The 12482-nt window shown below is 39.1% G+C and overlaps 1 protein-coding gene across 3 annotated transcripts in view; it reads left to right on the forward strand.

Moving 5' to 3' along the window:
- The window catches only part of PTPRG (protein tyrosine phosphatase receptor type G), a 418432-nt gene that overhangs the window by 157048 nt on the left and 248902 nt on the right, over positions 1 to 12482 (forward strand). Inside the window, exon 1 of one of the 3 annotated variants that reach the window (XM_087744489.1) lies at positions 5932 to 5990. The exons of the other annotated variants lie outside the window; for them this stretch is intronic. The gene's annotated coding sequence lies outside the window, so the exon portion shown is untranslated. Of the gene's footprint in view, positions 1 to 5931; positions 5991 to 12482 lie in introns of those variants that run through there. 3 annotated transcript variants of the gene reach the window in all.

Below are 12482 nucleotides of genomic sequence, written 5' to 3' on the forward strand. Positions count from 1 at the left end.
AATGAAACTATTCCTGTAAGAAATTGAGGAGGGATCAGGAATGCTTAACAAAAGCACAGGTACTTGGGGATCTGGATAGAAGAGTGTTTGTAAGAAATAATTATCCTTGCCTCACACTCAAGACACAAGTTCCACTCTTCACCTAGCCAAACATAGGTCAAACGGAGCTTAGCCCACTCTTGCGAGATTTGAAAAGCCTATGTGTGTAGTTAAATTCTAGTGCAGTGGAACAAATCCTCTGGTTCACTTCCTAGGGCAGATTGTTATTCTAAAAATGCTGCTGAAATTAGGGAGCATATATAGGAGTTTGTCTTGGCCCGCTCTTTCTTGCATTGTTCAGAATATCGTACCCTTCTTTGGCCATTGAGCATGGCTGATCTGCCTCAGAGTTACCTGCTCTACACCCTGCAGAATCCCCTGGAGCAGTATATATTTTTTTTTTTTCTCACTGCAGTGACTTGGCTGTGCTTAAAGTCAGTATAAGTAAAAATAAATAAAATTCAAGTCAATAAAATATAATAAATAGCATCCCTGTTACAGGTACGAAATGATACTGCTGTACCTCAGTCACGCAGTTGTACAGCAGAAAATGCTTCTTAGAGAAAAACATGATCTTTCACAATCCAGAATATATTTTTCCCACTTTTGTGTGACTTCATGGTCTGGTCAGGTAAAGCTCCAATTTTTTCTCTTGGATCATAATTTGGCTGTCTTTGTTTCTGCTTTGAATGCTGTAATCAATCACAATTATCTCAACGTCTCTGCATCTGATTTCAGAGGATGGTATCATGCCATACCCCAAATCATCGGGGTTACCAATGAAATAAAACATTGCAGAGTGGGTTAACATATTAGCAACCTTTGTTCAGAATATTTTTACAAAGATAATCTGTGTTATTAACTAGCTGAACAGGGACACAAGTTTTGTCATTAAATGCAGCTGACTGAAAATTGAGTTAAGCCTTCTAACTATATGGACGAACAGCCCCGGAAGCTGTTTCTCTTCAAGCCGTTGTTCTCTGATCAAAAGGGGTTTATGATAGAGTTGTCTTTTGTATGAGATGGGAACTGTGAGTTGTACGAGATGTGCTACCTTAGCATTATCTGTTGTGTATTGATAAGACGCTTTCAAACTTCTTAGAATGAAACGTGATCCCGTAGTAGGCTATGATGATAGTATTTTTTTTGCTTTGTATGGAAATCACGTATTTCTTGTCTTTTTGTCACTGGTTTAATTTTGGCCTTGATGTTAGCTGTGCCATTCTGACGTTTTCAGTGACTTGTATGAAATGGGGTGATGTTTTAGCCCCCTTTCCAAAGGAGCAGTCAATAACTTTCCATGAACGCAGCTCTTAAGGGAGGGAACACTGCAGGCCTTTCAATCTGTGAGAGGGGGAATGAAAACTGGGGCTCAGAAGCTGAAGTCTCACAAATAAAAAAGATGCACAGTCATTGACCATTGGGCTGAGCATTTCTCATGTTCCTGAGCTCTTCTGCCATCTCTCCAGGAGCAGCTGTGTCAGGGTTCTGGATGTGCTTTTTGCGGATGGATGCACCAAACGATGCCTGTGTGCCAGCAGTACCATGTACCGGGCACGGAAGAACTAGGGAATAGTTTGCAAAGTTACCTCGGCTAATTCAATGCAGAACAGAGCTGGGTATCTTTTCCCAGCTCTTTCCAGTCTTAGGAGCGAGTTCCTGTTAAGGACCATTTGTTTGTGAAGCCCTTGAGCTTATGAGCCTTCTTATTACTCAGTAGCTCTGGGTTATCTAATCCGGACATGTGAGCTGGCTGCCTGGTGGGACTGCTTAGGTCCTGAACCAACGGCAGCGTCTGGGATTTGCTTTGCCTGTTTGCCAGCTGGTGAGAAGCTTGACTGAAAAGCACAAATTAAAATCTAAAGAGAGCCTTAATGGAAGGGCCAAGCAGATGGAGATCGGCGTGAAGACTGGTAAACAGGATAGCAAGGCATAAGACGCAACTTGTACTGTTGCCCTCAGGCTGCATCTGTTACTGGAAATAAAACTTGGGGTTGTCATTATTTTAACTTACCAAATATATATGAGCTGACAAAAAGCAGTTCTCGTGTCTGTAGGCATTTTCATGATAATGCATCTTATGTTTCTGCGTTAGGACACAACCCTATTGCTGCAATTTCACCTCGTAATGCAGACACTGAACACATGAAGGAATTGCGTGTATTCACCCCCGTATTCAACATCATGCATTTGCTGTTAATCATTGATAAATTGTATGCCAGGCCAGCTGTACAGTTTAATTTCTGCCCTCTGTCTGTTTGCAAATAACATGACTATGCACATTGAGTCACGTTCCAGACATTTTATTGACAGTAACTTTTTATAACCTTATACCCATGGCTATGTTTAAGTGGTTTATCATTGGCTATATATCTACGAAATAAATTAAACACAGTTATTTATAACAAAATGACTCTAAGTAAACCTGTGAAGTGATTATGGTATTTTTAATAAGCAAAGGATTTGGAAACCACTGTGGTTTCCATTTTTGCAAGTGAATTAGTATAATTATGTGTTTTAGTGACTAAAATAAAAAACAAATTGCAAAGCATGTTTTTATTCTATTAATAAACTTGGCTAAAATGCTGATTCTTCAAATGCATTCTACTAGGTAGGAAAGGATGAGGTTAATAAGACAGCAGCCTTTCATCAGCTCTGTAGTTTGAAAACTTTGTCGATTTTAACTTTTTTGACGGATTTCCTTTTTTTGTTTTGTTTTCTTAGGTTTTTTAGGGTTTTTTTTATTATTTTTTAGAATAGAAAATTGAAGATTATGTTGAGAAAGTACCATGTAGATGTAACCATGCAAATATAGTCCTGTTTTGAACTGAGTAGAAGTTTCTAAATTGAATACTTTGTTACAGGCTATTGCTGTTCATTCCTTGTAGTACGAAGTACAGATCACCTATATAACATTTTTAACTTTCAACTGTAGGAGCTATAATTTGAAAATATTTTGCCCATCTGTTTAAATGAATATTTTTGCTCATGCCTTTTAATTTGGAAAAGTATGATAGGGGAGTGTTTAATGTGGGTCAAGGATGGTGTTTTAGTGCCCTATACAAAGGTGTGTTTCAATGGAGGCGTATTTGCTAGTAGGTATAAGGTGCCTTCCTGCCCTGGGACCTTGACCTTGAGTCTCTTCTCTGCTCCCTCTCCTGGTTCTCATATTGGTAAAATGGATTCTCGCTTATCTCTATGAAGTCCTCTGAGCTTGTCGGGGGAAAGTAGCGGATATTTTATGAGTGAAGTATGTAAGGATAAGACACATGGGAAGTGGTATAGTGGCCACTGAAATTGATGGATGTCTTTCCTCTTTAAGCTGAGGTTGAATCGGAAGCTAAGGCACACAGCAGCCTTTGGGCAGGAGTTCTGCACAGTACAGCGTGTGTGTGTGCATGTATACTGATGATCTAATTGTGAATGTGTTAAAAAAAAATTGGCTTTTTATATGAGCTGTGGTTTACGAAATGTTTCTAATGATTAGATTTTTATTACATAAACTCTCTTCTGCTTTTGATTAGTATCTGGGTGTAAAGACTTTATTTTATATGTCCTTTTATAATTTTATATAGGAACAGTCAAAACCTGAAGGGATTCTACACTGTTTGTATATTAAATCAGTCCTGATGGTCTTAATCTCATCAGTAATTAAAAACAAAGTTAACTTGAGTTAACTTGGTACTTGATTGAGATGTAAGGATGTTGGCAATTCAATGTTTCCCTCTCTAGAACAGTGAAGTTTTGGAGGTTTGGTTTATGTCAGCATTTCACAGTCATTCCAAGAAGTTGAGTCTTACATCCATGGGTTTTTTTTAAAGTTGTTTTTTTTTTCTTCAGATAAACTGATTTTTCTTGAGCGTACAGATGGCAAGATCCACATAGGTCTGACTGTGTTTACTGTGCGCCATGCAGCAAGCTGTGTAACTTTGTTTTTAAGCTTTTTTTCGGGGGGTGGCATCCTGAAGTACATGGTTGCCAGTGGTTGTGTAGTGAACTCTACAGAACTGTGTTCTTGCCAGTATAGGGACTGGATGCCAGTATCTTCCTATTCATGTAAATTCTGGGATACTGGAAGTATTGTGTAGTCTGAGTCCCTGTATAGGATAGGCATAAAAACCTGTCCAGTACTTTCAAAGCCAAGAAATCCCTGCTAACCTTTGTCCTTTGCATAAGCACAGTTTGTATCTATGGACTGACTTTGCAATAGCTTGGTTAATTCCTCTTGCTGCTAGGTTAAGCTGATTTCTGCCCCAGCCACTCTGGGGTAGGCTGACACTGGATGTCTTCCAGGAGCTCCGAGAGCCCACCGGTCAGCTATTGCTCAAGGAGCCTGTATGGCTGGCAAATTAATTTCTGCCCTATTGAAATTAAAAACAAATAAATAATTGCTACAGGGTGACGGTGCATCGTAATATAAGTAATAAATTCTTGGTAAATTATATTTATACTGAAACAGGGAGGCACCATGTATCTTTGGTGATTTATACACACAATCTGCCAAGTTACTGAGCTAATATTAATTTGTGGGAGACATCAACCTTGCTCTGCAAGATAATTTAGATTATTTCTTGTACGATTTCAATGCATTCACATGCAGCTGTGGGAACAATAAAAATGAAGGACTTAAAAACGGGAATGCTTATGGGGAAGGAAAAGCCCCATACATCCCTGAATAAATCTTGTTCCTTATAAGCTGATTTATTTCTTAATTCTCATTCTATTTTAGTATATTTTCTATAGTTTTCTAGCCTGTGTTCATCACCATGGTAGTCCATTAAGTAGCATGTTCATCAGATCATTATACCCTGTCACAGAGGAGAGGATTAAATAGTGATATTGTATCTATTAATCTGGGAAACTGTGCTTCAATTACAGCAGACTGGAGAATGGATGAAGAGATGAGTTTTATTGGTGTACGGCTTTGATAGAATATAGGTGTTTTACTTAATTTGGTAGTTTTTCTAATGTATATGTCTTTTTAAAAAAATAAAATTATTTGAAAATCCACATACTGATATAGGAGAATTACCTTTCTCTTACTAGGTATTTATCAAATTACATATAATATTCATATAAAGAAAAGAATGCTAGAACCCGTCTGTCTATCCAAGGAGAAAAAATAAAACATTATTATGTAAAAACTACAATACAAGTAAGCAGTCAGTCTCCAAGGAATAGGTGAGGAATAGAAAAATTACTGAAATATATTTAGATAAGAGTACATCTGCTGTAGAGGAAAACAAACCAGAAAATTCTATCTCCTGGTAGTTAAAATGGAAAAAATTCCATCTGCCAACACCTGGGATTGGAGAGGACACAAACGAACATCAACCAAAGTTATGATAAAATATTGAAGAAGTATTTTAAACTATTCCCATGCAGCATTCGCACTTCACTGCAAGTATGTGCACAGGGACATAGGAGACTATGTAGTTAGATTATATTAGCTTGCTGGAGCTAGATGGAAAAATTCAGAAGTTATGTAAAGGTTTTCAAACACAGATATTGCATCCCAGGAGGAGAAGCAACTGTTGGGAATGGTGACATGTAAAAGTTGTATAAATTTTTAATTAAATTAATTCCTTTTTTGAAAGCTTTTGACTACATAATTGAGAGGAAAGTTTTCCAGAGTGGTGTTCTTCTCCAATCTTTGCCTTTTTTAACTGTAACAAAGATTTTATGAAACTAACCTGTTAAGATATTTGTCTTCATCAAGTTATGCGTTTTTAATTTATCTTTATTTTAAAAGCAATCATTTAAAACCTTGGTGGGGAGAAACTAGCCAAACTTGTGTATTCAGCTGAGACAGCTTTGTGGCCAGAGTTTTCCAGGTGGTATTAATAAGATCATGATTGTAACAGCAGCCAAAAGGTCTGAAATGTGTATTCTGAGAAGGCTGTTGGCAGAGCAGAAGGGGCATTGACAGTGGCTCTCCCAGAATTAAAAAGGTACATGTTTAAAACAGGAGATTGTCCCATAGTGTAGTAGGCTTAATGGTGCTTCTGTGATTACTGATTCCCTTGTAACGCAGCCCCAGACTGGAAGGGGAAATGGTATCGCACTTAGGGTCGTGCTACCAGGGTTTGGTTGTCCCTGCTCTGTTCCCAGCAGCTTGTGTCATCAGAAATACGGGAACCGGGGAGTTAGCAGGAGGTGAGATGAGGGGAAGCAAAAGTAAATGTGAAATGTCCTTTGGGTTAAAATACCACCGTAGGGAAAATGCAGGGACTGCTTCCTGAGTGCTTCTGAGTGTGAATATTTCTCATAAATGGAATGAGATTTAGTGGATGTGTTATATGTGCCTGCTTTGCAATAGAAACAAAACTATGTAAAGAACAGAGCAAAGGGCAAGCTTAGAAAATGCATTCATTTGGTGTATTGCTGTACTATCTATTTCTTGACACTTGTAATTTGTTTATCTTCTGTTTTTACTGAAACAATTAGCTCACCCCCACTATTCTCTCTAAAAGTGTTGGTGATGAGCAGTTAATTATGAAATCACTTTATCACAGTTTCTTAAATGCAGTTTGTTGATTGACCAATGACAACATACTAATAATTACCTGTAACTCTTTCTGATTTATCTTGTTTTACAGTAAGCTACATTTAATAATAGCAACCTTGCTTTGCCTCCAACCCTCTGGAGACTTGCTTGAGTAATAATTACTTGCAGATGCAGCTCATTTGTGCCCTGATTCACACCCATTCAGCCCCAGTGAGGTCAGGCCTTTCACATTTGTGTTTTCCATCTTCAAGCAAAACAATATGTTGATAGAGAACAGAATACGAAAAAGAAATACTGCAGGATTTGTGTATGAATGCTGCCCATGGGAACAAGGGCTTTGCCTCACAACTTGCGGAGAGTCTTCCTCAAGGGATCCCTGCTGGCTCAAGGTAACAGGGACTGCCTGCCTTCTGCTAGGTGATCTGTTTTGGCTGAAAACTTGAAAAATTTCAACCAATTTCAGAACCTGAAGCGCAGATCAGGTGGCTTAATTTCTCAGGCTGATGCTTTTGTCCACCTGTCTGTCCTCCCAAAAATCTTTGTATCTGCTGGTGAGGCTCCTGAATGTGATGGGGCAAGGAAAAGCGGGGCTAGGAGAGCTGAATACATTGCAGTTGGACAAGTTTCATGAAAACAGAAGCCAGGGTAGAGAAACACAGCTCTGTTAATGCTCTGAAAGGAATGATGCTGCAGGGATTGTGCTTTCATTAGACATTGGCGAATCCCCTGGGGAAACAGCTGTTGCGAGTGCCTTGACACCCGAGCGAGGGAACCTTAAATCAGATTACACACACTATTAGACATTGGGGAAGCTAACTGCAAGATGCAAAATCCATTGGAAATCCAAGTTCCATTAGTCTTGCTTCCCATTGCTTGTGCAAGGGTGTGAGATGCTGAACACCTTTAGCTAAAGAAGACTCTGATCGTTGCTGTTCACTTGCCTTCAGCTTCTCCTGGCCCTTATGGGAATTTAAAGGGGTTTATGTTGTATAATCGAACCTCTTCTGAGGAGGCATTAGCGAAGAGGACATGGGAAATCATCCTGTGACAGGTTTTAGTCATGAAATTTCAAAAGTGCTTTTGCCTGTGGTGTGCCAAGTAAGGAAAGCTCCATATATTTGCATGCATTGTCTTTGGGTAGCAATGAAAAAGATAACTGACCACTTGCTTTTCTGGGAAAGACAGGGGTATTATCAGGGAAGATACTGGAAAAGTTAATTAGAATACTAAATGAGCAAATATTTTACTGTCATTACTTAAGCTTTCCTAGGAAAAGAGATAACTTAACATTAATTGCCTATCAGAGAAATGGTAGAGGATTATGACAAATGAATATGTGGGATAGAGGATGAACACTCAGATACAGGAGAAATAGGGCAAAACAAATAATATTAATAATAATAATTTGTGAATGTATATGTGTCGGAAGTAGCTGAAAAATGTTTTTAAAATTTAATTAATCTTGTATGTGTGTGCATGCACGTGCAATTTTTTTGTTGGATTAGCAGGGACGTCTTTCAGAATTATGAAATACAAGCTGTATTCTCCAATCCTGAGAGCTCTTATAATTGCCAGAAGTACAGTAAATGTCCCTATCATTCTCTGGGTTTAATCTCAGCATAATTAGCTCCTTGCACAATAGAGTGTTTAATTTGAATGGCTGCCAAGGCTCATTAAGTTAGAGAAGTAGTTCCTGAGATCTCTGTTGTTAAAACTGGGACTCTTATATGAGAGAATTTTCACTGGAGGTGTCACAGGGTTCTTTTTGATATTCCAGTATTAATTTTAGGCAGGAAACTAAATATTTAAAGAGATACTGATGCATCTTTCTACCAGGTGCTAGAAGTTGGACTTCACACCTTGCTCAGAAATGCATCTGCAACCTAGCAGATCTTTCAGAGCAAACTGGGACAAAACTGGTGTGCAATTAGTACTGCCTCGAGCAGTGAAAGAGAATATTTTTCTAAGGAGGGGTGTGTATCCATTTTTGCTGGCGATAGTTGCAAAATAATTACTCTTCCTAATTTGGAGAACAGGAACCCTTACAGTGAATATTATTGTGATTTAATTGTAATAATGAAATCTTTCGACAAATATTTTCCCTCATACTAAACCTCAGTTTAAGATGAATCCTTGACTCCGATTATCTCTGTTCTGCTTCTCTGAGTCGTTTTCCCACTGCAGAAGACTATTTCCGATGCATATAGCTGGCAGTGGGACTACGCTGCTGACTGAGGGTAATTGTGTTCCTCATATTACCTGGCAATTACCTGTGACTCATTCATATTGTCACCTAAATTAAAGCAATGCTAGACTGCATCATCTTGATGGATCTCATATTTCTGTTTTTTCAGAGTGGAATGCTAACAGTGCTGCTTCGTGTCACTTCTAGACTGTTTGAAACTAGGTGTCAAAGGCTGTACCAAAAACGTTTGAAAAATATCAAAAGCCAACCAGTGTGTTTGCAGAGTTTGAGGCTGATTCTGTGCAGAATCGCGTGCTTCTTTACAGCATTGGGACCTGGTCTGTGTTGTTTGTTGCTTAAGGTGTAAGATAGCTGTGAAAATACAAGCAGATGTGAAGGAAAAAAGCCCCTCAAAAAACAACCGACATGTCTACAGATCCTATTATTTTTCTCTGAGTTTGGATATTTTGTTCCTTTCTGAAGCCTGATCTTTTTTGATTTATAGAGCAGGTGGTGTCTGTTCCTTTATCATGTTCTTCATGATGGTCTCAGGACAGCAGAAAGTATGTGATAAAAAACCAGCGAAGAATCAGACCCCTCGAGTACAGAAACTTACTGTGTTCGTTGCTGACAGTGCTGAAGTCTGAAATTTCAGAAAGCTATACCAGATGTCTTTACATATACATCTTGTACTTCTTTGTACTGACTTGTGTTTCCTATCTCTTGAGATTTCACAGCGTTAGCCCAAGACTAATGGACACAGTTTCCATTTAAATGGTCTGAAACTTACAGGAGGGTTACTATTGGGGTCCGTCATGGTTTATGCATATGTGAAATAAATAAAAATGTTTCTGTAGATCACATTTCTTCAGATGTGGCACATTATCTGCATGCGATTCTCAAGCGCTTCTCCATGCTAGTTAGTATGCCTGTGTGGAAAAATCCTGCCTTGTCTCTTTTTGAGACGGTCTGGGAGAAGTGTACAGGCATCAACTTCAAAACCCTGAATTCTGTTCCTGATGCTCTGGTTTGGAGGAGGAAGAGCTGCCACATCTCTTGTTTCTATTCTCCCTATGATCCTTCTACTATATTTTTTTAATATTACTTGCTGGCCGTGTGAGGCAAGAACTGTCTCTTCCTCTGTTTGCACAGGACACAATGGGACCCTGGGCTCAGCTGGGCCTCTAACTTCTACCAGAATATCAACATAATTAGTACTAGCTTCAGACTGGAGAAGGATGTGGAGGATGAATTATTTGTTTATTTAAGAAAAGCCTAAAGAGCTTAGATGGCAAAATTTGCATGAATTATACATTGCCTCAAAGTGGCTCTTTGCATTTTCTGCTTATTCCAGTGCAGGTGATGGAGCTGTGGGTATCAGTATTTTTAGTGTGTGATCCCATTGTACCACATTACATGTGTCTCAGCTTCATCTTTAGAAAAATGCTAAAATGGCCACAGAGGTCAAACTAGAGGTCTGTTTAGCCCAGTATTTTGTGTCTTTTGGTAACTCAGTAAGAGGGGCTACCGCCCAGGGAAAGAGCCTAAGGCGGCGGCGATGCGCCTGCGGCCTGCCCTGCCAGACAGTGACGGCCTGTGGCTGAGGGGCTTCTTCAGCCAGAACTTGTATCTGCATAATTGTTTTTAATAACTCTTGATTGGACTTTCTCCCAAGCATTTGTCTAATTGACTTTTTGCACCATTTTAATATTTTTGGCCTCTGCAGTGTCCTGTGGTAATACATGCGTTAGGCAAAGGGAAGAGGCACTTGTTTGTTGTAAAACTACTGCCTTGTAATTCCACCTGATGCTCTGGAGCTCTTGTGTTGGCACAAAGCGTGAACAGTAGTTCTGTTTTCATCTACTCCACACAATTTCTGATTTTTAAAGACTGCCAGTGTGTTCTTCTCTCTCCACCCTGAATCATCTCTTTTCCAGGCCCAGGTGTTTTTTTTTCTTCTTTTTCGAAATGGAAGCCATTGCATACCTGTGCTTGTCCTTCATGCCTGTCCTGATCACTCCTTTCCGTCCTTTCTGAGAGGAGCGAGCAGAACTGCTGCCAGCGTTCGGGACGTGGGTTTGTAAGATGGTTGAGATGGCGTTTCACTCTGATTCTTTCATGGTAATTCCTTGGGTTCTGTCTGGGTTCTGTTTGCCTTCAGGCCGCTGCGGAGCATGGAGGTGACGCATAGAGAACTGCTGGCCTAAGTGGTTGCTCTGAAGTCTTCCCTGAATATTAACAGCTAATTTCAAGTCCATCATTGTATATATAATTAGGGTTGGTTCTGCATTGATTGTCATTGAATTTCATCTGCTATTTATTGCTCAGTGTTGCAACATCCTGGTACAACTCTTTGCAGTCATTTTTGGTGCAAGACAGGTGGCAAGATCCGCTGATCACCAAACTTGTTTATTTTTAAATTATCCACAAATAACTTTTAAACTCCTTTTCCCAGTTAAATTAAGATTTGAGCATCTGTCTTGAGTGGGAATCCCTTCAGTGTCAACTTCCTTCTGTGGAAAAACCTGTCCATTTATTACCACTCTTTGTTTCCTATTTTTAAACAGGGTTGCATCAACTTAACAGACCAGGTGAATATGTATTTATTTTGATACATTAGTGCTGCCCCACCTAGGATATACTTACTTTATATAAAAATAGGTTATATTGTTGCAAATTAAGTTAAGTGGGAACATGTTTAAGTTCATTCACCCTCATACTTTCCCTACCAGGATTTGTACCAGTTTAATGCGAATGGATTAGAATTGAAGTACTATTTCTCATAGTATGTGAGAAACCTTTACAGAGATGAGCATATGTGGAGCTGACAGTATCATTTAATTCCAAAATGTGCAAAAAAAAAAAATCAATAAACTTTATTTTTAAATAAATTGGGGCCTTAAGGCAGCTGTTTAATATATAAAGTTACAGCTCCGAATTTATATTCTCTAGATTTGTCTGAGTCACTGAATTCAGCTAAATATTTCAACATTTAATAAAACCTTACCATATATTATTTTTTAAGGATCTTGGAAGCTGTCATTTAGAGATCTCTCTCTCTTCATCAAATAATTAAGAGCAATGAACTACAGCAGCCAATTTTAAAGTCAGGATAATGCTGGTCATTCAATATTGTTATTTTAAAAACAAAACCAACTGAAAATAACCAGTGACACATGGATGCTCAAAATCTTCAGCTCTGCCTGCTTACAGGCTCTGATTTAGCCAGTGAAGCAGACTGGATCTAAGAAGGTTGGGGAGGGAGATGAAAGGTCCTCAGAGAAAACACAGAGTAAAATTGCAAAGTTAGAAATCTCTGTGAGTTGAGGAGCTGTGAAGAAGATACGGCTTTCATCCGAAGTGGGTCCTTTGAAACCAGGCATTGTCTCACAGTTTGTAGAATAAAAAAACTGAGTTTCCCTACCTTGGTCCAGCTCGGTACACATTGTCCACTTTGGAGTCCTTAGAGCAGTGAAGTCCAAGGCCAAGGGTAAAAGACTGTATGAATGCAAGGAGTGGTTGTCCCACAGGACTTTCCACTACCTCCAGTGGACATTCTGGTAAGGAAGGTTCATTTAAAAGCGGAAGGAAATACTTTTGTAGTAGCTTGCATTCAGACAAATTTGTAATGACCACCTGAAAGTTGTTGGAAAACATGAAAAGGTAAATGTAGTTCCAGGAGGAAATCATTGGGTTGGGTTTGCAGGCCTTTGGCTCCACGTGTCAAGCACGGGAACGGCTGTGGAAACA

Source organism: Nipponia nippon, unplaced genomic scaffold, assembly GCF_047370975.1.
Source record: "Nipponia nippon isolate SJK-2023a ecotype South Korea unplaced genomic scaffold, ASM4737097v1 scaffold_9, whole genome shotgun sequence".
Lineage (NCBI taxonomy): Eukaryota > Metazoa > Chordata > Aves > Pelecaniformes > Threskiornithidae > Nipponia > Nipponia nippon.